Source organism: Carlito syrichta, unplaced genomic scaffold, assembly GCF_000164805.1.
Source record: "Carlito syrichta isolate Samal-C Ts95f unplaced genomic scaffold, Tarsius_syrichta-2.0.1 Scaffold304598, whole genome shotgun sequence".
NCBI lineage: Eukaryota > Metazoa > Chordata > Mammalia > Primates > Tarsiidae > Carlito > Carlito syrichta.
In genome coordinates, this window is record NW_007248694.1 from 161,725 (window position 1) to 187,183 (window position 25,459).

Below are 25,459 nucleotides of genomic sequence, written 5' to 3' on the forward strand. Positions count from 1 at the left end.
AATCCAGATGTGTACATTTCAGATTCCTTTTATACTAGGCTGTAGTTTTTCTTTCACAGTAAAGTCACGCTACAATTACTTAAAAGTAAAGAGTGTGCCTTTGGCCATAAAAGTTTACTCTTACCATTTCTTAACCTTTCTTTCTGAATGGTTTTCTAATAACCCAGTGATCACAGTATAGCATAACAGGTAGCTTGCTTGGGGATGATAGCCCTGTGTGATAACAGGAAAGTTATACATACACAAATGATATTCATCATATATAGCTAATATTCAAAGTCACTCTTTCACAGCACTTCGTCTTAGATTCTTTGCTTTCTGTGAAAGCAAGTTTGTGTATGTTAGGCCTCCTACATGGGACCTATCACACTGGAACTGCTCGTCAATGTTCACTGACTGGGAGAAGTATGTAACTCACATGATGTCCTCCTAGCTTCCATATCATCACTCTCAGACCTACAGCATCACCTGCTAAGTAGGTCCAGGATACTCTGTTATTTGTCAGTCACTAGGCCGATATTTAAATTTGATCTCCTTATCTCTGCCATTATCAGCATGTTAAAATAACTGCATCCAATAACAAAGTTAAAAATCTTAAACTCTGATTTATTATAATGTGATCTTGTAGGCTCTTCAATGTCCTTTTTATAAATGAGCCCAAGCCTCACCTGTAAATAAACCACTTAAAATAAAAATAAAATAAAAATCATCTAAACTTGAGCATACTTTTTTACTTTTCTTACAAAGCTTACACCTACGAGACCCTTTTCTATGTGTTCTCTTTTTTCTCCATGAGAATGCTTTGTGTTTGTTAGTTTTTTTACATTGGCGTTTCATTCTGTCACCCAGGCTAGAGTACAGTGGCATGCTCACAGCCACTGCGGCCTCAACTTGATGGGCTCAAGCAATCCTTCCACCTCAGTCTTCCAAGAACTGGAACTACAGGCACGCGCCACCACACCCAGATAATTTTTTGATTTATTGTAGAGATGAGGTCTCGCCAAGTTGCCCAGGCTGGTCTCGAACCCCTGGGCTCAGGTAATCCTCTTGCCTCTGCCTCCCAGAGAGTGATTTTAATTATGAAATCTGGGCTTACTCTCAATTCGCCTTGCCTCATGTCCACATGATAACATTCACCTATTTTTCTGGGCAAAGGGCTAATTCCTGGCATTCTTAATGGTTTTCTTTCCTCTCTTTTTTCCTTCTTTTTAGCTTGACTTCTTCCTGCTGATTTCCTCCCTCCCTTCTGCTCTTCCATTGTTTTTGGGAATTTTCAGCTCTTATTATTTCTCAAAAAAATTCATGTGGTAAGTTCAAAATCACTCTGGGTAGCCCTAGTTCTGTGTCCCTCTACTAAGGAAGACATCTGTATCAGTAGTAAAGTAGGGTCACCATACCCATTGGTTGGCTCATGATAGTCTCTGTTTACCCTATCGTCCTGGCATAATTATTAATAGAGCCTCCTATCATTCTCATAGGTATATTAGTCTCAAAGAAAAATTATATGGTCACCCTACATTTGAATCTCACTGAGGCTGGCTCTTGAGTAGTGATGAAGATACAATGTTAAGGAATAATTAAGTGTTGCAAAATCTTAAGATTCAAGGAACTCAAAAGTATAAGGAAGAGCCTAGGTCAAACAGCATCTTAGTAAATTATTTATACTCTGTGTATGAATTTATTCATTTATTATATGCAAATAATAATATTAACTGGCAAGGCAGGGAAAAAGTATTCTCTCACCTTTCCATGTTTCTGCTTCTTATTTAGTCTCCTTCTCTATACTTAAGAAAAAGTGGCCAACTTGATGAATTAGAGGTTGACAAATTCAGTGGAACTTTCTTTTTAATGGGATGGTTGTAGTGCCTTGAAGACAGGAGGCAAGTTGACCGCTTTCTGTTACATTAAGAAAATTAAACAGAAAAAGGAGACTTGACATCTTCATATATGTGACTTGTTAGATAAACAGACTAAGAATCTGTTTCATAGGCTCAACTATATTTTTCTATCACAACAGGTGTCTCTAAGCCTATGAATCCCAGAATTTAGATTCTGTGTGGGTAGGTGTGAGTCTATGTACTTGTTGAACTACATAAAGGCTGAAATCCAGCTTCCATTCAGTTCAATTCTAGATTGAATATTAAGGTAACCTTTCCCTAGCCTAAATGCCTGCAAAAAGTAAAAGAATGATCTTTGAAGAAAGATAATATCATCTAGAGTCTCAAATTATCTTTACTATATGTATTATATCTGACATTTAGTCAGAAATTACCAGGCATAGCAGTAGACAAGATCAAATGACTGAAACACAAGAGGGAGCAAAAAACAACTAACAAAAATCCCAGAAATTAAAAACAAACTTAAAGCAGATCTACATATAGTATTTATCAGACACAGACTTTGAAATAGACTCATCGTATTTTAAAATATTGATTACAAGATGGAGAATTTCATAGACTCTATTTGAAAGACAAAATAGTTGTTCTAGAGATCAAAATATGTATCATTGACATGTTCAATATTGATATTATCAATATTACTCATAATATGAATGCATGACATATCAAAACTTACAAAACTTGTGGAATGCAGCTAAAAAGATACACCGAGTAAAATTCATGACCTTAACTGCACAAGAAGAAAGGCTAAAGCACGATGACCTAAATATATATCTAAAGAAGTAAGACAAAAACAGCTAATGAAATTCAAGAAAGGCAGAAAGTAAGAAATAATAAAAATTAAATTAAAAATTAATAAAATATAAAACAAATATATAATGTTACTCATGTTCTATATCCCAATCTGAGTGACAACTAACTAACCAGGTGTGTTCTCATTGTGAAAAACCATCAAGTAGGCCTGAGTTGTATGTGGGTGTGTGTATATATATATATATATATATGTATATATGTATGTATATAGATATACATACATATATATACACACCCCATACCTATATACACATATATATGTGTGTTTTCCTTCAATATAACATACTACAATGATGTAGTAAATTATTTCATTGTAAATGTGGCATGTATGTAGCAATCTCTTGGCAGGGAACCCTTAAAGGAAATGAAGGACAGTGAAAATCTAAAACCATACTCTACAGTCCTAACTCATACATTAAAAACTGTTGTAAAGATTAGAAGAGATAAGAAGTGAAATGCCTAGCCAGATACAAAAAAAAATTGTACAGTTCCCTTGCTTCTTTTTAGTTTCTTCAACATGGAGAATAAACTTCCTTCTCTCACTGTTCAGAGAGTACCGTGTTCCCTCTTCCTACTTTGCCTGGGAGTGAAATCGCCTGAATGTGCACACACCTGAGCTATGTCTGAGGGGATGTATTCCTGCCTTTATCCTTCAGTGGTAATGAAACCCTAATATCTCACTACTCAATATAAATATAACCTAAGCAAGTATAATTTTCTTAGGTTAAAATTAGCCTGCAACAGGGGCTGGGATGAAAAGACAGGTCACCAAAAGCAGCCCTGTAAAAACTAATCCTTGGGGAAATTTTGAAATAGATTTGACTTGTCAAGAACTATACGTGTCTACTTAGAGCACACCCATAGTTTCAAACCCTGGGAATCTGGGAGTATGACAGCTGGAGATCAATGCACTGCCTACAGTTGGCTTCTATGGTGAATTGAAGGCTACTTCACCCCACCTTACCTTCCCTACACCTTCTAGCAGCCTTCTTATTCCATACATAGGGAAGTAGAGGGCTGCTCAGAACTTATCAAACCCTAAGCTCTACTGTATTGGCACAGTAGTTCTTCTTGCTGAAAGCTATATTCTGGCTTTTGTAGTAGAGAAGGAAAACCCATGATTCAGGTTTGGATTCCAAGTACAAAGAGCAGACCTGGTTAAATGAGCCTGTTTTGCCGCAGGGCTCTTCACAGTTACCAAGATGAGTCAGAAGGTTCTGTCTAGTACAAGTGTTCTGCTTTGGGACTTGAAGACAAAGTTTCAGCCAATAATAAAGGTTCTTTGGCCTTTGTTTCTCTGTGTACACATTACCCCTGCTGACCTTCTAGAGACAGTACTGGGTTGAGGACAGGGCTTGGGTGTTCCTGAATAGACTGAACAAACACTGTTTTAAACACACCTCAGAATTCCATTCCTAAATCTCACTTCTTTGCATGGTAGTCCTACTAGAAAATAGCAGATGAAAAACAAAAAGATAAAAATAATTGTATTCTAAGCTTAATCAGATATTGTCTTTTATTACAAGATTACATAAGAAAAATTATGTTTTCTTTTAAATAGGGATATTCTTAATTCATCTCTTAAGCTAATTTGCAAGATAGGACAATTTTGGTGTGATAGAGAAAACCACCAGAATGATTACTAGAACTATTTTTTGGTTTGCTGTCTATAGGAGCATTGATTGCCCTTTAGGTTATCTTCAAGGTGTGACAGAAAAATATTTCTAACAGCTAAATTTACATACCATTGGTTCAATGTCTAAGAGGCTTAAAAGGAGCTATTGCTTAACAGTCTGTAGAATCTAAAATTTAAACAATAACTTATAATGTTACTGGTACTTAAAATCTATGATGCAGTCTTAGATTTCTAGAGTGTCAAAAATATGAAAGAGTGAAGACAAAGTCATTTAATAAGATAAGATGTCAAAAAGCTCTGTGGTTATGTTTTACTTTTGTATATTCCATTCTTTTAAAAAAAAAATTCAAAATGAAAACAGTTCCCTAAGGGTGAAAATTTGATTTTCTAATTTTTCCTTCCAAATATAGACATCTCACCACCATTAATGCAAATGATTCTGCAAAGCAGCACATTTATAAATGGCGATTAACTAAATATAACATTAAGTACAACCCATTAGTTCTAATTTCCTAAACAGAATGAAATTTCAAGTACTGACCTAGTTTAAAAATCAACTTGTCAAAATCTCCAAGTTACATTTTCTTATGTCTCACATTATTTTTTAAAAATGTCAATATGCATATAGCTGCTTACAGTTTTTAAAACACTTTCACATATGCTATTTTGCTAAAATGCTTTCAACAAGTTTGCGAGAAATATATTATTAAACCATTTACAGATAAGATAAATTAAGGTTTAAAAAGTTGAAGGGTCTTCATCAAATTCATAAAGCTAAATGGCTGAGCCATGACTTGAACCCAGATATTCTGACTTTTAATGCTCTGTCCGCTTCACTGGGAAACCATTACATGTCTCTTTTGAATAATTTTTACCACCTCAAGTTTAGAAACAATTATCCTGACATCTCTGAGTCTTTTAAATAGCTAATCAGTGTTCATTAAGCATCTACAATGATTTAGGCTTTGTACAGGTAACTTAAAATTTTTTTTAATGAGCACATTGAAAAGTATTTAACAGTATTTAACTGCACAAAACAAAACAGGTCAGAGAAAGAGATAAAAAAACAAATAAAGACAACAGCACTTTATTTATTTATTTTTTATTTTTTTGAGTTGGAGTCTCACTCTGTTACCCAGACTGGAGTGCAGTGGCCGCTCCCGGCCACCGCAGCCTCGACCTGCTGGGCTCCGGCGATCCTTCCACCTCAGCCTTCCAAGTAGCCGGAATTACAGGCATGCTCTACCACGCCCGGTTGATTCTTTGGTTTATTGTAGAGATGAGGTCTCGCGGCCCAGGCGGGTCTCGAACCCGCGGGCTCAGGCAATCCACTCACCTCAGCCTCCCAAAGGCGTGGGATTACAGGCTGAGCCACCGAGCCGGCTCAACAACAGCACTTTAAAAGGATTTTTTAAAAACAGAACCTACAAATCCTAGGTGCTAGATAAGATAGGGTGTTTTAGGGGATTTTTGTTGATGCAATTGTTTGTTTTTTAGAGATAGGGTCTTGCTCTGTCACCCAGGCTGGAGTGCAGTGGAGCAATTATACTTCACTAAAACTTTGAACTACTGAGCTTATGATCCTCCTGCAGCAGTAGCTGGGACTAGAAGCCCCGAGTAGCTGAGACTACAAGCATGCACCAACACACCCGGCTAATTTGTCCTTTTATTTTTTTGTAGAGACAGGACTTGCTATGTTGCCGAGGCTGGTTTCAAACTCCTGGCCTCAAGAATTCCTTCTACCTCAGCCTCCCTAAGCACTAGGATTATAGGTGTGAGCCACTGCAACAAACTGAGTTAAGTAATTAAAAAAAAAAAAAAAATTCCTCCTTCATCATTGTGCCATGAACTCCACTATATAGAGTCATCTGTTTCATCTGTTTATACCTCAAGGAAGGATAGTTGAAAAACTCATTTATCTACACCATATGAAATTCTATCTCTGGCCTTCTCTGCTCTGCCATTTATGCCTTCAAACTCTAGTCAAGTTTTTTGGAAAAAGCTGACGTCCCCCCAGCTTCCTGACTTTCTCTGGCCTTACCTCTGCAATTATGCTTATTCTGAGGCATTCATTGATGGACTTGCCTGTGACTCTTACATAAGTACTTAATGACAAGCCCAAAGTACCCTATAAAAAGAAACCATGTACAAGGGTGGGATGGCAGACACTGGTCCCTGCTAGGGGAGGGAAGGAGGGAGGAGGAGGGCACGTGGCAACACCCTGGGCACCTGGCCAACTATCAGAGGGACAGAGGGACAGCTAAAAGCCCAAGTTTCACCTGCATTCAACTCAATTATGTAGTAAATCCTCACTTGTACCCAACTCTAAAATTAAATAAACAAGCAAACAACATTAATTCTTGCAATTAAACACTGAGGGAAAAAACAGAAACTATGTGTTATTCAACTTTGTTTTGCCAGTGCCTTATAAATCATAGCCTGCAGTAAGTGTTTGACAACTATTTGTTAAAAGCATGAAATTCATGTGATCACACCTGTGCTGCGGTATCTTTATACTCTGAGTGGAAGCAAGTGAGGAAACTGAGTGCTCCTTTAAAGTTGCTCCATCTGGTGGTAGCAAACTTCAGAAGAAGCGAAGGACATTTTACTGGTTCCAAAAGCAATGTCCGCAGGTCCCTACCCTTCACTGTTAAAAAAAAAAAGAAAGAAAGAAAGAAAGGAAGACAAAATCCCTGTGGAAGCACCTGAAAGTCCTACCCTTATCCAGGCTTAATCTGTGAGATTTTGAAAAAAAAAAAAAAAGTCCTGCTTTGGAGAATAGCTGAGTACACTGAATTCCTTCCTAATTTAAGATTTTTGAATTTCATATTGGAAGGACTGAATTATAAGGGCACCATTGTTACCAAGAGACAGAAAGGCCTTCAATAATAATTTTTAAATTATTAACAGTAATAATAATGATAAATTTAAATGTTTTAATTAATGAATTCTGGCCAGGCACTGGACCAAGAACTTTGTCACATTATCTTATTAAACTCTTATCACATTTCTATATGCAAGTTGTTATTGTGGTCTTTATTAACCCATGAATAAAGTGAGATTTAGAGATTACAGTAGGCCCCCATAACCACAGTTTCATTTTTAGCAGTTTCACTTAAGACGGTCCAAAAATAGGTGAATACAATACTGTAAGACATTTTACAAGAAAAGGTGAGATACCACATTCACATAACTCTTATTACAGTATATTGATATAATTGTTTTATTATTATTACTGTTGCTCTCTTTTTGTGCCTGATTTATAAATTAAACTTTATCATAGGTATGTATTTATAAGAAAAAACATAGTATATGTAGGGTTCAGTACTATTCACAGTTTCAGACACCCACTGGGGGTCTTGAAACATATGCCCCTCAGATAATGGGGAACTACTGCATACATTTGACTAACATCACGGAACTAGGAAAGTCAGAGCAAAGATTTCAAACCAAAGTCTGTCTGTCTTGAGTCCAAGCTTCACCATGCTAAGCTTGCTAACTGTTATCCAGTTGTTTTCAATTCAGATAGAGATAAAGAGAATGAGCTTTGGAATCAGACAGAGCAAATCTCGGTTCTTCCACTTACTAGCTGTGGGACCTTGGGCAAATTACTTCATTTCTTTAAACTGAGTTTCCAATCTGTAATAACAAATGACTGCTTTGTGGAGTTGTTAATAGGAGCAATGAGGTGACAGTGTTTATGCACAATGCTGAGAATATCATAGGCCCCTCAATAAATGTGCTAAAAGAAGGAATATCATGAGGCCCTTAATTAAGAAAGCATCAGTGGGGACTGAATGTTGAAGACAGATGTGAGAAAAATTAAAAGACAGAATATGTTGAATTCCTGGATAGGGAATATGACAGAGCAGAAAGATTCTAGCATGACACAACTTGATTTGTTCAAATGCCCCATGCTCACAACTAACATTGAAAGCAAATGTTTCACCAATACTGGCGATTAACAGACACATCAGAGAAAATTCAGCTGGGCACTGAAAATATCTGAGCCCTAAATTTTCTTCGTGTTTAACCTACGCAACAGTTGCTAAGAAAACCACAAAGTTATCTTCTACATTTAGCTTTTTCTGTAAAGCGACATATATCAAGTTATAGATAATAGGTTAAAAGCTCCTACCACAGTGCCTTGAAATAGCATAGCAGATAGTCAAGAAATGGTAACAATAAATATAATCACATTAGAGCTTTAATATAACCCTAGGGAAATAAAAGGGAAAGAAGTGATTAACAAAATAAAAGTCTTCCCTCAAAGGAATAAAGAAAAATACTGCTAGATGAACACCACACTTAATTTGGATACACAATCCTCTGAATTTGAAGAAATCTCTTTCCCCAATGTATATCACAAACTTAAAAATACATTTCCAAATCCAGCAAAATTTCTCCCTAGGTAAGATAATTCTGTCTACCAAGTGTATAGATACGTGAATTTTTACTTGAGAAGGTTGCCGAGAGACTCTCCCCAGCTAAGGCTACAAAATCAAATGAGCTGAAGGTTGAAGTGAGTGTGGGTGGTTCAGTGGAACTATACTGTAAAACAAATATAATTCCTCATGATAACTGCACTATTTTAATTATCTGCATTCCCTCAGAATGACACACTTGTCCTTGAATGACTATGTTCAACAGGGAAATAGAACAAAACAAAACATGAAGTGCTTTACAGCTAACTCTAGCCCTACCTATTAATATCCAGAAAGCAGTATCCGTTAACAGTCTTCCCTCTCTCAACCCCAAAAAGAAAGACCCTAAACATAAGACTTCTTTTATTCTTTCTTCCCCACAACCTCCAGTTGCCATTAGGAGAGAAAGGTTGTGAAAGGACAAACCAAATGAAGTCAAAACAAACAGAAACTGGCATTGCAGGGTTAGTGACTTGAAGAGATAATTATAGTTTGAGTTAGGGGGAAATGTTTCATGTGCATTCTCTTGTGCACACATGCTGGATTTCTCTCTTTAAAAGTCCAAGGGATGCAAGGTGGAAGGGTAGAATCATCAGAGGTGATTTAGGCAACCAAGAGTTGATATTAATGGCTTGACAAACATGTATGCAGAAGGCTCTTCTTGTGCAAGAGCTGAGAAAATACTGTCGACTGCTTCTCCCACCCTTTGCTGTACCCGCAGTGCAGGCCACGAACCCAACACAGCCCTGTCCTTGGCACCATATGAAGCTCAGAGCTGGTGCTTCAGGCCTTAACCCTTCTACTTAGCTGTTCTCAACCTCACTCAAACATCCTTTAACTCCAAACAAAAAAGTAATGGCAGGGCTCTTATCAAAGCACAGAACAGCAGTTCTTAACTTGGGGTCTATGATGGGGACCCAAGGGTTCATGAGCACCTTGAAATCATATGCAACTTTTGGTGCGCATGTATTTGCTGTGCATCTTTCTGGTGAAAGCATCCACAGTTTCATCATAAGCTCAAATGGATACTGAACGTGGAATAAGCTTCAGAACAATTGTATTAGAAGTGCTTGAGATGAAAAAGTACATAGTAAAAGCCAACAATCTGTTACTCTGAGGTGCAGACCCTCTATACAGAGTTCACGCCGAAAGATCTTTGTGACCCAAGGAATGGAAAATATGGGATTTCTAAGCTCTACAGAGAAGAGACACACAAATCACCACCGTGGGAAAAGTAACAACCGCCCCTCTCCTTCCAGATGTGTGTCACTGGCAAGAGCATGAGTGTGAATCACATGAAAAGCAGGATTTTGGAACTGGAACAGACCTAGAAGGCCCTGCCGTGGTTCTCCTGAGACCCAGGGAAGCTCTCCTAGAACAACGGCAGGTGCCCTCTCCTGAGTCCTCCTCTACTTGTGTTCCAACCACACTACTGGGATAGAAAACAATTAAAAGTACCATCCATTAAAATGTTTTTTTTAAAAAACCATTGACTGAAAGTGATTAAATGTAGAAATATTTTTCACTTAGCACATCAAATATTGTTACAGAAATCAGCCTGTAAAACTAGCAAGTAGACATAGCTCTTAAGACCTGTCTGAGGTGGATGTTTTAGTATCTGATTACTTGGTATCTACTAAGAAATTGTCAATAAAAATGTCCATCTGCAGAGAGCAGTCGAGGTAAAGCACACCATCTAGTGACTTCCAAATGGCTGGAGCAGTTCTTTGAGAACTCAATACTTTCAGCTGGGAAACATTTAGACCAGGTCCTTCCAGGGCTGAGATATACAAGAGACCATATGGCCCCAGCAGAACACTTCAAACAGGCAGCTGTATAGCTATAATTAAATCTGTAGTAGTCATGCTATTATTTATTTAGCAGATTTTTTTTAAACGTATCCTTCACGGAGGTCTCTGAGAACACACACCAAAATTAGAACAATAGAGAATACTAAAGAAAAAAGAAAAGGAATCAAGGGGGGAGTCAGGTTCTGACACAAAGGCAGGCAACAACTGTAGAGAAGTTTCCCTGAGAGGTTTTTCATCCATACCTGGAGGTCTTAGGATTGAGCCATCAATAGGTTATGACCACTCGACTGGCATGCATATTGACCAGTTAGTTCCTTCACTACTTCATTCCAGGGTACAGTACAACCCAAAGTCCTGCCTCTTATTTTTGAATTCCTATGTGCCATTCATTTGACATTCATCAAATCAGAAAATCTTAAAAGAACTCAAAGACCATCTAGTACAGTATGTCACTCAAAGAGTATACCTAACCTACAGTCATTGGCTCATTCTTGAACATTATAGTGAAACAAAGAATGGATTCCATTTCACTTCTGCCTATTCCCCAGTCCCTGACAGAATTCATATTCCCTTCACTGGGCTAGGACGTCTAGCACCCTAGACTTTTTATCAATTTGTCTCGCCATCTATAATGAGGACCTCTGAGGAGCAGGAACTCTATGCTGTTCGTTTTTGTTGTACAGATCCCTAATACATTGTTTAGAGCAAAGAAGGTCTGAAAAAAATCATAAATAAATTAGTGACAAAGCTCTATTTCCGATATAATCCATCCTCATCAGAAACTGTTTCCACAAAACATCCACCTGCTATTGTAATTTTACATCTGGAGCAACAGACAATAAATCTATTCTTGAGTCTATAATACTGAGTGATCTATCAAAGAAACAAAGAACTGAGTATCACATGTTTTCACTCATAAGCGGACCTTGAACAATGATCATATTACCATAAGAAAAGGATTGGCAGTAGCGGGAAACTGCCAGGGGAAGGGGGCACACCTCATCAAGTACTTAGGCACCTCAAGGGTATGTGCATAATGAACATTTGTATACCTAACTCTGAATTGTCCCCCACATCTTTAAAATAAAAAAATTAAAATAAACAAATAAATCTATTTTCTCTCAACTGGAAGGCAACTTTCATGAACTTTCTATCCCCGAAGTCTTCTCATTTCTAAAAGTTCTGGATGAGTTATTTTAATTAATCTTCTAAGGTTAGTGTCCTGGCCTCTCACTATGCTAGTTACCATACCACATTTCCCCAACTATTTCTAAATAATGGACATCTTTGAAAGTCTAAATATGATGAAAGTCATAAACTTTCTGTTCATAGATTGTAGTGTTTTTCACATGTTCTTATTCACTTCATGTTTTGAATTACATAGTTTGCCTTTATTCTTGTTAAGTTCCTATGGTTTCAAGGCTGTCAAGATTATTCTCCACCTTGACTCTACTGTTTAAAATTTAAAATTTAAGTAGCTAACTTTTTCAGTTCTGCGTTGTCTGATAATCTGATAATCTGGCATTGTGTCTGAATCCAAATTGCTAATAATTTTTTTTCAGCAGAGCAATACAAGCTAAAAAGTGCCATGTCATTAGAAACCTCTTCCACTCTTATACTGGTTATTAATCAACACACTTTGAGTACATTGTTTATCTAGCTAAAACCCTCTGATGATCACCTAGCTCTCAGTTTGCCAAAGTGCTTACAACATCAGTAGGACTCTATGGATGTCTCCCTATAATCAAATGCCCTGCTAAGAAAATGTACTATATAAATATGCTTATATTCTTCTACTCAACCTGTATAGTAACAATTTAGATCACAGGTTGGCACACTTTTTCTGTGAAAGGCCAAATAGTGAATATATTTAGGCTTTGCAGGCAACCAGAATACATAGTCTCTATCATATATACATATGATAGTATGTTAATATATACATATATACACACACACACACACACACACACACACACACACACACACACACACACACACACACACCAGTCCTTTAAAGTTGTAACCACTCTTAGCTTGCCAGCCATACTTAAAAACAAGTTACTGGCAGGCTATGGTCCATGAGCCATAGTTTGCTGGACATCATCTCTTCAATTTTGGAGAAAACGGCCTATTGGTGAAGACAAACATTTAACCAAAAAGTAAATAATGCAATTATTTTATGACAGTTATGGTAGGAGTCATGATACAGAAGCATAATGTATAGTGAGAGTTTATAATAACAAGCAGTAATCTAGACTGCAGAAGTCACAGAAAACTTCCTGAAAAGATGGTATTTACAGAGAAATAATGGTGAATACCAGTTGCTTGGACAGAGAAGAGCATTCTGGTCAAAGAAAACAGTATGTACAAAGGGCCAAAGGCCAGAGGGGGACTGGCATGTTAGTGGAACTAAAAGAGCACTGTGTGTTTGGAGTAAAGTCTGCAAAGGAGAGAACCTTGCATGTCAACTTTGGAAAGAGACACCAGGCAGGATAATACAGGGCTTTGAAGGTCATGCCAAGGATTCTGGGCTTCATCATAAAAACAATGGGTAGTCATCAAATAGTTTTAAGCCACGAGTGACACTTTCTGTACACTCCTTCCGTGCAAAACCCTCTTACATATTCTATATATCCCCACAGTGCTTTGTCAGCTTTCTATAGTCTTAGGTTTCAAAAGCATACTGGTTTGTATAAACGTAAAAATAATTCTTTTTTTCTTCCTAAACAAAATCTTTATTTCAAAAACGAAAACAAAATAATATGCCAGTTAGAGAAAAACTTTGAAGAGAAGACGGAGCTTCTCTTCCAGTCCCTTCCTACATAAATGGGATTGGATGCAGATGGGACAAGGAATTGCCAAGGGTAAGGAAAAACTTCACAATGAATGCTGAGTGTTACTTGACACCCCCTAAGGATATAGTTTATGATCTTTACGTAGTCACACAACATCAAGGACTGGTTAGTTCCAGGGAAGGGCTCCATTTCATCACCTGGGTCATTCTCCTCCCCCTATGCCCCACAAGGCAGTAAAATCAAACAACATACTCAGCTACAACAGAATGCTTAAATAATACCCCTGTCCAGTAACTGCTCTTGCTTCTTTGTGCTGCTGAGAAAAACATAAAAAAGAAACAAACCAGCAAGCAATAAAACCCAAACCCTCTGCAAGCCAGCTGGTGCCTCACCTCAGGGCATTTTTGGTGGAATCTCTGCTGGACCCTGGACCCTCCCCACCACATCAGTGAAGAAAGAGGCAGCAGGACAGATCTGGCCATCTGCATTGGAGTGGAAAGAGAAACCAAACACAATTCGGGCCACAAGTGGATTCTGGCACATTTTTAGATCATGTTAAAAATGCCATGGTGTGCACAGAAAGCAGGCATAGGAGTTTCTTGAAGGAGGTAACACCTGTGGCAGGACAAACGGTCCAATCTACTCTTGGGGAGGAGTTCCTGTGGAAGGACAGGAGCTAGGGGGCCTCCAGGAAGGTGTTAGTGCGGAAAATGGAGGACACGATCTTCCCAGGGGCGTTGATGGTGCCTTCTCTGTCTGAGCTGGACTCTGAGTCGCTGCTCCCAGAGTGGGCGCCCAAGCCTGCGAGGAGGCCGACACAGACAGCAGCGGAGGGGCAGTGGAGGGAGGGGCCGCTCAGGGGAGTGTTTCCAGGAGACTTGCAGGATGAAGCCTCTTGATTCTTGTCATCTGGGTCAGGGTCCGGTTTCAGACTTTTCACACTGTTGCCACTCTCAGAGCTCTTCTGCTTCACAGCTCCAGCCAACAGCTTCGCCTGGGAGAACTTGGTCTTGCTTTCTATGGGCTTCGCAGGTGGTTTCTTCTCTACTTCCTTCTTGTTTTCTGAAGACATTCCGACTTTCTTGAGATTATTTCTGTATTCCGCCAGTTCTTTCAGTTCTTCTCTTCGCTGCTTTTCTGTTAGTTCCTGCTGCCGAGAAACCTCATCAAGAAAGTTGGTCTCATCTTCGTCTAATCCTCTAACCATGTTTTTGAGTTGGAACTGCTCCTCATACTCCTGCTGCTGTCCTGTCTTTCTGTCCTTTCATATAGAGACCTTTCATATAGAGACCTTTCTGTCCTTTCCTATAGAGACCTTTCATATAGAGACCTAGGGTCAAAAACCTCCTCTGGACCTTCTTTTGGATCTTCGGGGTTTCGAACTCTCTCCCATTCTTCTTGCCTCCTTTTGTGCCACTCATCTGGTTCTGCCTCAGACACAAACCTCTTTTTGATAACAAGGTTACCATCATCCCCTCTATCCATAATGGTACACTAAATCTTCACAAGGGCCACCAAGTCTCCAACAAGACGCTTCAACTATTGGTCTCAGATTCTCGAGTTTTCTGCAAAACGGGGCCCGGAGGCGAGACTCCCTCACCTCGCCCACCCTAAACCGCCACCTCAGAGCCACTCACTCGCTCTTTAAAAAAAAAAAAAAGTAGAAGAAAGCGGGGGAAGTGGGGGGATGGGGGGGAAAGACAGAAAATAGCCTTTGCTTTTGTATTCCTTTCGACCCTTCAGGGCTTCCTGTTCCTCCCCGCCACAACCTAAAAATAATTCTTAATGCACTACCACAGACTGACTAGTAGTTTGTTACTTTCAAGAAAGAAGGGAGGGGGAAATAAAATACCACCAGTATAAAATCGGCCTGTATACTCCTATGGAATTATTTAATGTACAATCATCCTGAGATCTATCCCAATAAAAAGAAAAAATACTCCAGTACTCTATTTTGCTAAACACATATGGTCTCACTTACTGCTGGCTCCATTTTAATTGCTCCACTTTCCCCAATTACTTTGTTTCAAAGTTTATCCTCTCTCTCTCTTCTCAAGGAAGCAGGGGATGGCAGAGAGGGTGGGTGTGGGGAGGGGAGAAGAAAATAATATTAAGTACCTACTCTGTGACTGGCATACTTTACATACGTTATCTCCTTTTATTCTCATACAAACATGAGCCAAATTGAAATCTATGTACAGGATGACTTGTTTCAGAAAAATCTTTTTAAAACATTTTTTTAACCAACTTTTTTTAAAGACTCAGGTTGCATAAGATCACTTAGCTCATACAGAAGGAAGTTGGGATTTGAACTGACATCTCTAGGATTATACAACTCAGGCTTTTCTACCACATCAAGTAAAACACATTTCTAGAAAACTGTGAAATGACTCTAAATTTTCTATTATTTGATATAACTCCTTTTCTCCTATACTTCCTACACTGAGGTATTACACACTGGAAGTTCAGACCAAGAAGACACAGCCAAAATGAAGACAGAATAACCCGTTACATGATCTAGACCATAAGGACACAGATTAAAAATTATATAAGCATAAGGGCATAGATATCTTGGTATAACTATATTAGAAAAAGGAGAAACTTGTAATAAGGCTTTTACTTCCTTTGCTCTTACTTTTTTATCTTAATAATACTTGCATGTTGTATTACTCCAACATATCGTTAAAAAATAGAAAACCATATAGAATAAGTATGATGAGAAACCAATATGTGACATGAATCCAGGTCTTTCAAAAGAACTCACTGCACTCTACTCCCTTAGTAGGACTCTTTTTAGGTAGGACTCCTTTTAGAGAGTTTCACAAAGACATGAAGATAGGAACAACCACGGCTGCCTCCCCATGAAAAGTCCCTTGGGACACATTTTTACAGATGATTTTATAATGTGTTGATGAAAAGAGCTACTTCATAAGAAATCCTCACTTTGAAAAATATTTCACAACTATTTTAAATAGTAGTGACAGTTGTTATTTTTCTAAACAAGATCTTCCTTCTAGAAAGCAGTGACTGGGAATGCTTTCTTAAAGATCATAGTTTAACAAAGCAGTAAATTATCCACCCAGTTTTTTTCCCCCCCAAATACAAAGTTTCTACACTGAGGCTACTTACTGAAATTTCTAAAATTTTTCTCGTTTATTTCTTAGGATCTCAAATAAGGTGATATTCAAAGCGGCTTTATCTGTAAGTCTTATTTGAGGAACCATGAATAATGCAATCAAAGATACAATGAGAAAAAGAGTATTTCATCTCTGAGCAAAGCTTTTTCTGAAACAAGTCATCCTATACATAGGTAGATTTCAATTTGACTTGTTCTTGCTTATTTTCAATAATATACTAGGATCATTACCATAATGCTGCCCTTGGATTCTAAACTATAACAAAAATGCATAAGTGAGACAATGTTATAATGTATAGAACTAATAAACTCAGTAATAAATCCCATTTAATGATAAATCCTTTTCAAGTTTGATTTGCCTTGCCCCTAATTTCACACTATTTCAAGTCATAAAAAAAAAAGGAAGTAGCTCATATCCAAAAGTAGAATTTTGTATGGTCCATGATTTGAAATGTGCTATACTTGAGAAAACTTCGCAATAGCATGTCATCTTGGAATAGAACATCTTTCTGTGCTGACAGCTGGCTTTTCCAATATGTCCTTGAGGCACAGTATACTTTGTTTTAAATAAAGAAAAAAAAAGATTCTGTGTTTTCTTTAAATTACGTCGATCAGCCAGTTAACTACGTTCATTGTTTTCATTATGAGAAAAATGTGTAAATAAATTTTAACAACAGAAAATGAAAACTATATTTGAAGTGCTAGCATGTACATCACTGTCCTCAATGAAAAAAATGTAAAAATGTATGAGATGTGCAAGAATGTGCATTTTGAGCAACTGGTTCACCTAATGAAACACTCTGCTGGTGATCAAGATAAGAAACACTAATTGTTAAAGTTGCCACAACAAGCCAGGGACAGTGACTCACGCCTGTAATCCCAGCACTTTGGGAGGTGGAGGCAAGTGGATTGCCTGAGTTCAGGGGTTTGAGACCAGCCAGGGCAACTTGGCGAGACCTTATCTCTAAAATAAATAAATAAATAAAAAATCAGCCGGGCTCAGTGGCTCAGCCTGTAATCCCGTGCCTTTGGGAGGCTGAGGTGAGTGGATTGCCTGAGCCCGTGGGTTCGAGATCCACCTAGGCAACTTGGCAAGACCTCATCTCTACAATAAATCAAAAAAAAAAAAAATTAGCTGGGCGTGGTAGCACGCGCCTGTAGTTCCAGCTACTTGGAAGGCTGAGGTGGAAGGATCCCCGGATCTCAGCAGGTCAAGTCTGCGGTAGCTGGGAGCAGCCCACTCCAGTTTGGGCGACAGAGTGAGACTCCAACTCAAAAAAAATAAAAAATAAAAAATAAGTCGGGTGTGGTGGTACATGCCTGTGGTTCCAGTTACTTGGAAGGCTAAGACAGAAGGATCACCTGAGCCTAGCGGGTTGAGGCTGCGGGAGCCATAAGCATGCCACCACACTCAAGACTGAGAGACAGAGTGAGACTCTGACTCAAAAAAAAAAGTTGCCAAAATGAAAAGATAATAACAATACTTTGAGAAATCTTTTCTCCTGGAAACTCTCATAGTCATAGTCATGTTCTTAGCCTTTAAGCAAAGTCCTCAAAGAAAGAATAAGTAGAAGTTTCATCAGCCACTAACCCACAAGACTCCTGCCCCTTCCTCATTATAGAAGACGAGACATACAGATTTTTTTTTTTAAAAAAAAGGTCACCTATAAGGAAGCCCACATAAAGAGACAAATTAAGTGATGAAAACAGTAAACACTAGATGGTGTTGGAAATTCAGACTGGAATACTGGATGGATATAAGGAAAAAGCAGCACTAGGCAGGTTTTGAAGTAAAGGTAGGATGCAGAAAAGTAGAGAGGAAAAGAGATGTCTGGGTCCAACAGAAATGTGCCTGTAATAATACTCCTGGAAGGACAATCAGACACACTTCATTAGAATGTGGGTAGAACGGCACAGTGCAGAAATTAAGAACATAAACTCCCACCAGGCTCACGCCTGTAATCCCAGCACTTTGGGAGGTGGAGGCAAGAGGATTGCCTGAGACCAGGAATTTGAGACCAATCTGGGCAACTTGGGGAGACTTCATCTCTACAGTAAATCAAGAAAAATGTGCTGGGTGTGGTGGTACATGCCTGTAGTTCCAACAACTTGGAAGGCTGAGACAGAAGGATCACCTGAGCCTATCAGGTCGAGGTCGAGGTGGCTGTAAGCATACCACTGCACTCCAGCCTGGGCAATCGAGTAAGACTCTGATTTCAAAAAAAAAAGAAGAAGCATAAACTCTCAAAAAGCCAAATTAGCAATGCAAATTTAAAAGATGAGAAATTATATCTAAAATGAAATTGATTTTCATTCCTCCAAAACTTACTGGAAAATAAAATAAAAAGCAGTAGCCCACTTAATTAATGACAAGGATAATGAAGATTTGTATAATATTTCAAAGTATATTGAGCACTTTCCTTTCCACAGAACAACCCTGTGGAGGAGGCCGTTCAGACTGAATTTTAATACCTGTGTTATGAATTAGAAAACTAAAGTTCAGAAGAGCTTATTGAATTATCATGCTTATTGAAGTCCTCAAAGCAATTCCTGTCATCAGTCTACAGAAAAAGCTCAATTTTTATTTTTTCCTCTTGCCAGAAAAAAATTAAGTTTATAATCACGTGTTTCTATCAGACTAAATGACCTAGAAGAGACTTTACAGTGAGAATGAATACTGAACAGTCTTAAATCCAAAGAACCACAGGCCAGTTCACTAAAGCACTAGTGACGATACATAAATCAAGTGAATTCTAACTCTTGCAGCCCACTGTGGTCTGTGGACAAATCAACTAGCTAATCTACTTGTACTAATTCTACATGTGATTCTCACTACATAAGAAAATTAACACTAAATTGCTGTTGCATTTCCTCAAATTTTGGAAGTTTTAGGCCGCTATTTCAAAGAATTCTAAAAGCCACACTATCTTCCATTTATTGGATGAACCAAGTCATTTACTTGTATTGTTAAGCTGCAGACAATTGCATTCCAATTTATTTCTCTCGTTTCTTACCTAATTTTTATCCAAGGAACAATATTTTATTTGGCTAAAACTCTCATCTTCTGTTATTTTTGAATAGAAAGATGCTTCTGATGTCCTGGTCCTTCTGATAGATGGCTTTGGCCCACGCAGTTGTCTTGTCTTTCACTGAACTCCCGCTGCATATTACCGACAGCACCACACCATTTTCTTGGTGTGAGCAATCAGCCAGATAGAAACTCACAATCTGAGGATCATATCGTACGCTTTTTAAAAATTACATCAGCCTTTTTTTACTCCCCTCCACCAATCCAACCCAGGGTATGGGTCCATAACACTGAGTCTTTTAATCACAGTGGCAGCAGAAACATCCATCTAGTCATCATAAGATTTTTAAGAATTTGTTTTAATTATTGGGTTTTCTTAATAATAATTCTGGTTATTAACCTATCCAGCATGAACTAAAGATCAGAAATTACTAATTGAACACCTGACTATTTCACTGTGGCTTAGGATCCAAAAGAGACCTTAAGCCATATAGGTAGAATTTATAACACTCACTAACAGCACAAGTGTTAGGACCAGAATGCAACAGTACCACCTAGATGTTATTTAACTGAAGAAATTACTTTATCTCTTCATGCTTCAATTTTGCCAATATGGAAAATACGGTTGATACTACCCAGCCCACAGCATTAGTGCAGGTAGGTGTCTAATCTATGTTACTTGTTAATTATTCCTTACCTAGGAATAGACAAAACAGTATCAGATAGAGACACTGACTCCTCAACAATGCAGCTGATTTGGAAGTTCAAAGCTTACAATGGCTCTCTGTGCAACAACTCAGTACTTTTTCTATCCTCGGTACATATATGCATGGAATACTGACTGGACAGGAATGCCAGCTTGGTATGATTAACCACTGGTTTGCAGATTGGAGAAAAAGATTTGTGTGGCCCTTTTAACATGGCAGCAGAAGGAAAGAAAGCATTGTTTTCATTTCAGTACAGTCTAAGTACAGACCATTGGAGAAATCAGGAAGTTCTGCTGGTGACTGAAAAGGTCATGAGCTTCTGCTGAGGCACATACATCAGCTAACCACTAGCTCCCACAGACAACTGAGCTGGAAACAGTAGGAAGCCCTTCTCTTTCTAAAGAGGAGCAAGTGATTTGATGGGTATTGCATTAAATCTGTAGATTGCCTTAGGTAAGATGGACATTTTCACAATGTTGATTCTTCCAATCCATGAGCATGGGATATTTTTCCACTTGTTTGTGTCATCTTGGATTTCTTTGAGCATTGTTTTGTAGTTTTCATTGTAAAGGTCTTTCATGTCTCTGGTTAGGAAGATGCCAAGGAATTTCATTTTTTTGGTGGCTATTGTGAATGGGATTGTGCTTTTAATTTGCGTTTCTGCTTGCTTATTATTGGTGTAAAGAAGTGCAATTGTCTTTTGCACATTTATTTTATACACTGAGACTTTGCCAAAGTCCTTTATCAGTGCAAGGAGGTTTTTGACAGATTCTCTTGGGTTTTCAAGGTATACAACCATGTCGTCTGCAAAGAGAGATAACTTGACTTCCTCTTTTCCTATTTGGATACCCCTGATCACCTCTTTTCTGACTGCTCTAGCCAGAACCTGGGGGATACAGGGAGGAAAGGGAGGTAGGATTAACAGTAGTCAATATCTGTCTGGGGAAAGGGGGGCACACCTCATCAACAAGGGTACCTGCACAATGAATATTTGTATACCTAACCCTTAACTGTACCCCACAACTTTAAAATAAAGAATATATATTATAAAAAAAGAAGAGCAAGAAAACATCCTCCTAGAGGTGACTTCTTCATAAATATGCTCTGTAGAGATTCCCTACTGAGAGGGAAATGGGGGGGCGGTACAATCTGCAAATATGCCCCAACATGTGAAGAATAGTGGCTGATCTTTTCACTAGCCATTTCAATTGACAACACTCCTTCAAAGCTCCTAATAAAGCACTCCAGGTAAGGCACAAAACTTTGTATTCAACCAACTGTTCAGTCATTTACAATTCTCTTGGGGGTTAGGAATCAGAAATGAAAGAGATGCAGATGCAAGCTGCAAATCCGGTGAATAATGCTTCAAAGGGAACGCTTGCCCAACTCTTCTTGTAATGCTTCTTTTTGTTCCAAACACTGACCACCAAGAAGGGCTTTTGAGATGAGGCCATTTTTTGGTTGCCAAGGAAATTCCCATGGAACCTGAAAAGCTCTCTCAGAGTTGGGAACAGCAGCACCTTTAGCCGAAGCAAGAAGAAACATACAGGTGGCCAAGTCTGCAGCCACTGCACTTTTCACCTCCTTACCTCAGAACATGGGTGATTAGCCAGCTCAGATATCCAATTAGACCAGAAGAATACGACCAGATTTAATCTCTGTATTTTAAGCTTCAGACAAAAACCCCCAAAGTGAGCTGGGAGGCAGATGCTAGTTACTGAGATTCTTTTCAATTTAACTGAGTTGCTAAGCTTTTACTGCAGTGAATCATAAAGAAGAAACTCAAATCTGACTGGCAAACAGTATCTTCGCAGTGGAGGAGGATTTAATAAAGTGTTTAAAAAATCTAGGGCACAATTGGTATAATCTTTTGGGAAGGTAATTGGATTGGCAATACATGGTGATCCAGCAATTCCAACAATTTCTCCTCCAGAAATATTCATAAAAGGATGCAAAAAAAATTACAAAAAAGGGTATTTCCTAAAGGCTTATTTGTAACAGCAAGCACTGGAAATAACTTCTATCTATTAATGAGAAACCATTTCAGTAAAATATAATTCATGTACCCTATATAACCCTTAAGAAGAATAAGGTAGATGCTTATGGCATTGTTACATTAAAAAAATCAAGTTGCAGAACAATGTGATGCCATTATTACTATATATGTATATTTAAGCATCAAAAAAGCCTAGAAGACTCTAAATACATCCAACTGCTAATAATTATCTTGAAGGGTCGGAATTTAAGAATTTTCACTTTTTATTTTATTCATTTTTACTTTGTTTAAATTTTACAGCGTTTTTATATTTTTGAACCAACGAAACCTAAAGTTTAAAAAAATATTATAGATAATAATAAATGACTATAGCAGGTAAAGAATGATTCCATGGATATATTTACGACTATTATAACATTTTTTTAACCATGGTCTTAGGGTATTCATCATAAGGTATAGCTGTTTTCTGGTTTTATAAACAATTGCCAAAGAGGAAAAATGCTCATTTGTTTTATCAGGTCTTGGTCACACTTAGATAACTTATGACATGAGAGTATAGCACCATTAAAGATTATTATTGAAGACACTCTGCCGTTCTCTGCAATATATTCCTGATATTGGCATACAGGCAGAATGCTACGTATTGAAAAGAGGGGAAAAAGTGACATTGAATGTAAAACATGCCCATTTATTATTTAGACATTTAATAACTATAATCCTTTTTGTTAAATGTCAAATACAGAGATGTGGTGCTCTTGGAGTTCAGTGCTTTCACAGGAAGAGGTAAGAATGTGGCAGAGGACTTCCTCCTGGCTGCTCTGTCTTATCCCTACACACCCTGATGCTCCTTTCTAAACCTATGAAACTTGTCACTGTCAATGTTCCTCATCGAGGTTTCATAAGTCATGTGACATTCGTCAGGTAGCATACCTGACAGCTAACAGTAACATCAAAAAGACTGCAGGTGTAGATACAATCACTCAAAACCTCACGAAGTTCAGTGGCCTACACTTACTTCTAGTGCATTAAAATATTCTAAGTAATTAATTTATGTTCATCAATAATGTTAATATAATTAACAGTACATTTGAAAATCTTTTAACTAAGAAACTCTTTTTCTTTCTTATGATACTTCTACAGCACAGAAACACTTCCTTTGCTGAAGGTAATAAGGTCTTAACGTCTATAGCCAACACATTAAGAAAATGGCTCTTCTAGGTCCATGAGTTCTCTTTTTAATGCACTGAAGTACTCATACAATACTTTATATAGAAACAACACTAGATGATCCAAAACATTGGCAAATTCCTCCATTCTGTCATACTATATCTCCAGTGATCTTTTTAAAATGTAAATCAGAACATACAAATCTCCAACTAAAAATCCTAAAATAGTGTGTCACTGCACTTAGAAGAAAATAAAAAGGTTCCCCTGCCTATGTTCCTGACCTCATCTACCACTGCACACCATCTACATGTGCTCCAGTCACTTTGGACTTTTTTTTTTTTTTTTTCTGTTTCTTCAATACACCATACCTATTGCTGCCTGGGGCTTTTTGCTCAGCCCGGAAACCTCTTCCCTAGATCTTCTCCTTGCTTGCTAACTCTCTTCCTGAAAAGAGCTTTCCTACCTCTCCACATTACTCTGCTTTTTTTCCAAGGCAGTGCTTATCCTTATGTGAAATTATCCTATTTGCTTGCTTTTGTTTGTTTATGATCTCTTTCCAAAAGCAGCGAAGTTCCCTGAGTCAAAAGATGTGTCTACTTCATTCAACCTGGAATCTACCATTGAGAACACTTCTAGCACAGAATATACTTTTTGAATGAATGAATGAATTCAAATCATAGCAGCATACAGTTTTAGGCTGATTTAGGTGTTCAAATGTATTGTAGCTAGAATTCTTTAAACAACAGCTCTAAATTTTACAAAAGTCTCCCTTTTTAGAACTTGAAAACACAACCTAGAGCTTAGATTACTTTCTATGGGATTATCTGCCACATTTTAAAGCTGGCGTGGAACCTGTTTTTAGATGAGTACTAGTTTTCTGCTCTAGACAAATAGCCTTCAAGGAAGTTTAGAATTTAAAAAAAGGGGAAATATCACTGGCCCAATTTTAAAACGTACTGCTCTTTAAATCAGTATTGACATCAGTGCCTCTCAAATACTACTAATGACCATTAAAGATTAAAGTTATGGCATTAAGAATATGGTGCAACATGGATGCAGCTGGAGACTGTAATCCTAAATGAACTATCGCAGAAACAAAGAACTGAATGCCACATGTTCTCATTCATAAGTGGGCTCTCATCACTGGTCATATGAGCACAAGAGTGGGATCGGCAGATGGAGGGCACCGCTAGGGAAGAGAGGGAAGGAGGTAGGAAGGGGGCATGTGGCAGCATGCCGGGTACTTGGACCACTCTCAGCGGACAGAGAGCCAGCCAGGAGCCCAACCTTCATCTGCATGCAACTTACTTAGTACCAAATCCTCACGCGTCCTCCATGACTCTAAAATAAAATTTAGAAAAAGAGGCCATTGCCTTGCTGAGCTATGGTGTGGCCATGTACTCTTTGAACTATAGCCAGGCTATGTTTCCTGGCTTTGGCCCCCTCCCCTACCTTGGGGAGGTGAATACTCTCTTTCTCTCTCTTTAATTTACTTTCTAAATACACTGTATTTTCTAATCGGAAAAAAGAAAGAAAGAAAGAAAAAGAATATGGGAGCGAGCATGGGGTAGGAAAAGGAAGCTCTATTTCCGGGAGAGAGGGAAAAGATGATGACAAATATCAGTTTTGTTAATTATCTATGAACAAGCTGCTCCCCTTCGAAAGAAGCCTGAGGATAATCATGGCATGGCTGGCTGTTCAAGCTCCCCTCAAGAACACTTGGCTGAAGGAAAGCCATAGACACTGAACCAAAGGGAAGCAACCACAGACACCGAAACTGTAGCAACTAAGGAAATCCAAGGACTGTAACCACCTCCTCACTACAGGGCTTGTTCTTAGGTTTTCACAGATGTGATTCCATCTGGAGCTCTCCTGACATAGCAGGGTCTCACTGGTCTCTGAAAACATGCTAAAGACAAATAGAACTTCAGAAAACATGAGGTTTTCCTAGCCCCTCACCTCCTCTGAGAGGTGTAAGAAGACCACCCAACCGGGCTTGGTGGCTCAGCCTGTAATCCCAGCACTTTGGGAGGCCGAGGTGAGTGGAT

General features: G+C 38.3%; 1 protein-coding gene and 1 pseudogene across 1 annotated transcript in view; both read right to left on the reverse strand.

Moving 5' to 3' along the window:
* Window positions 1-25,459, reverse strand: part of LOC103262717 (electrogenic sodium bicarbonate cotransporter 1) — a 239,403-nt gene that overhangs the window by 143,305 nt on the left and 70,639 nt on the right. The gene's annotated exons all lie outside the window — the stretch shown is intronic.
* On the reverse strand, window positions 13,906-14,862 carry LOC103262689 (annotated as a pseudogene).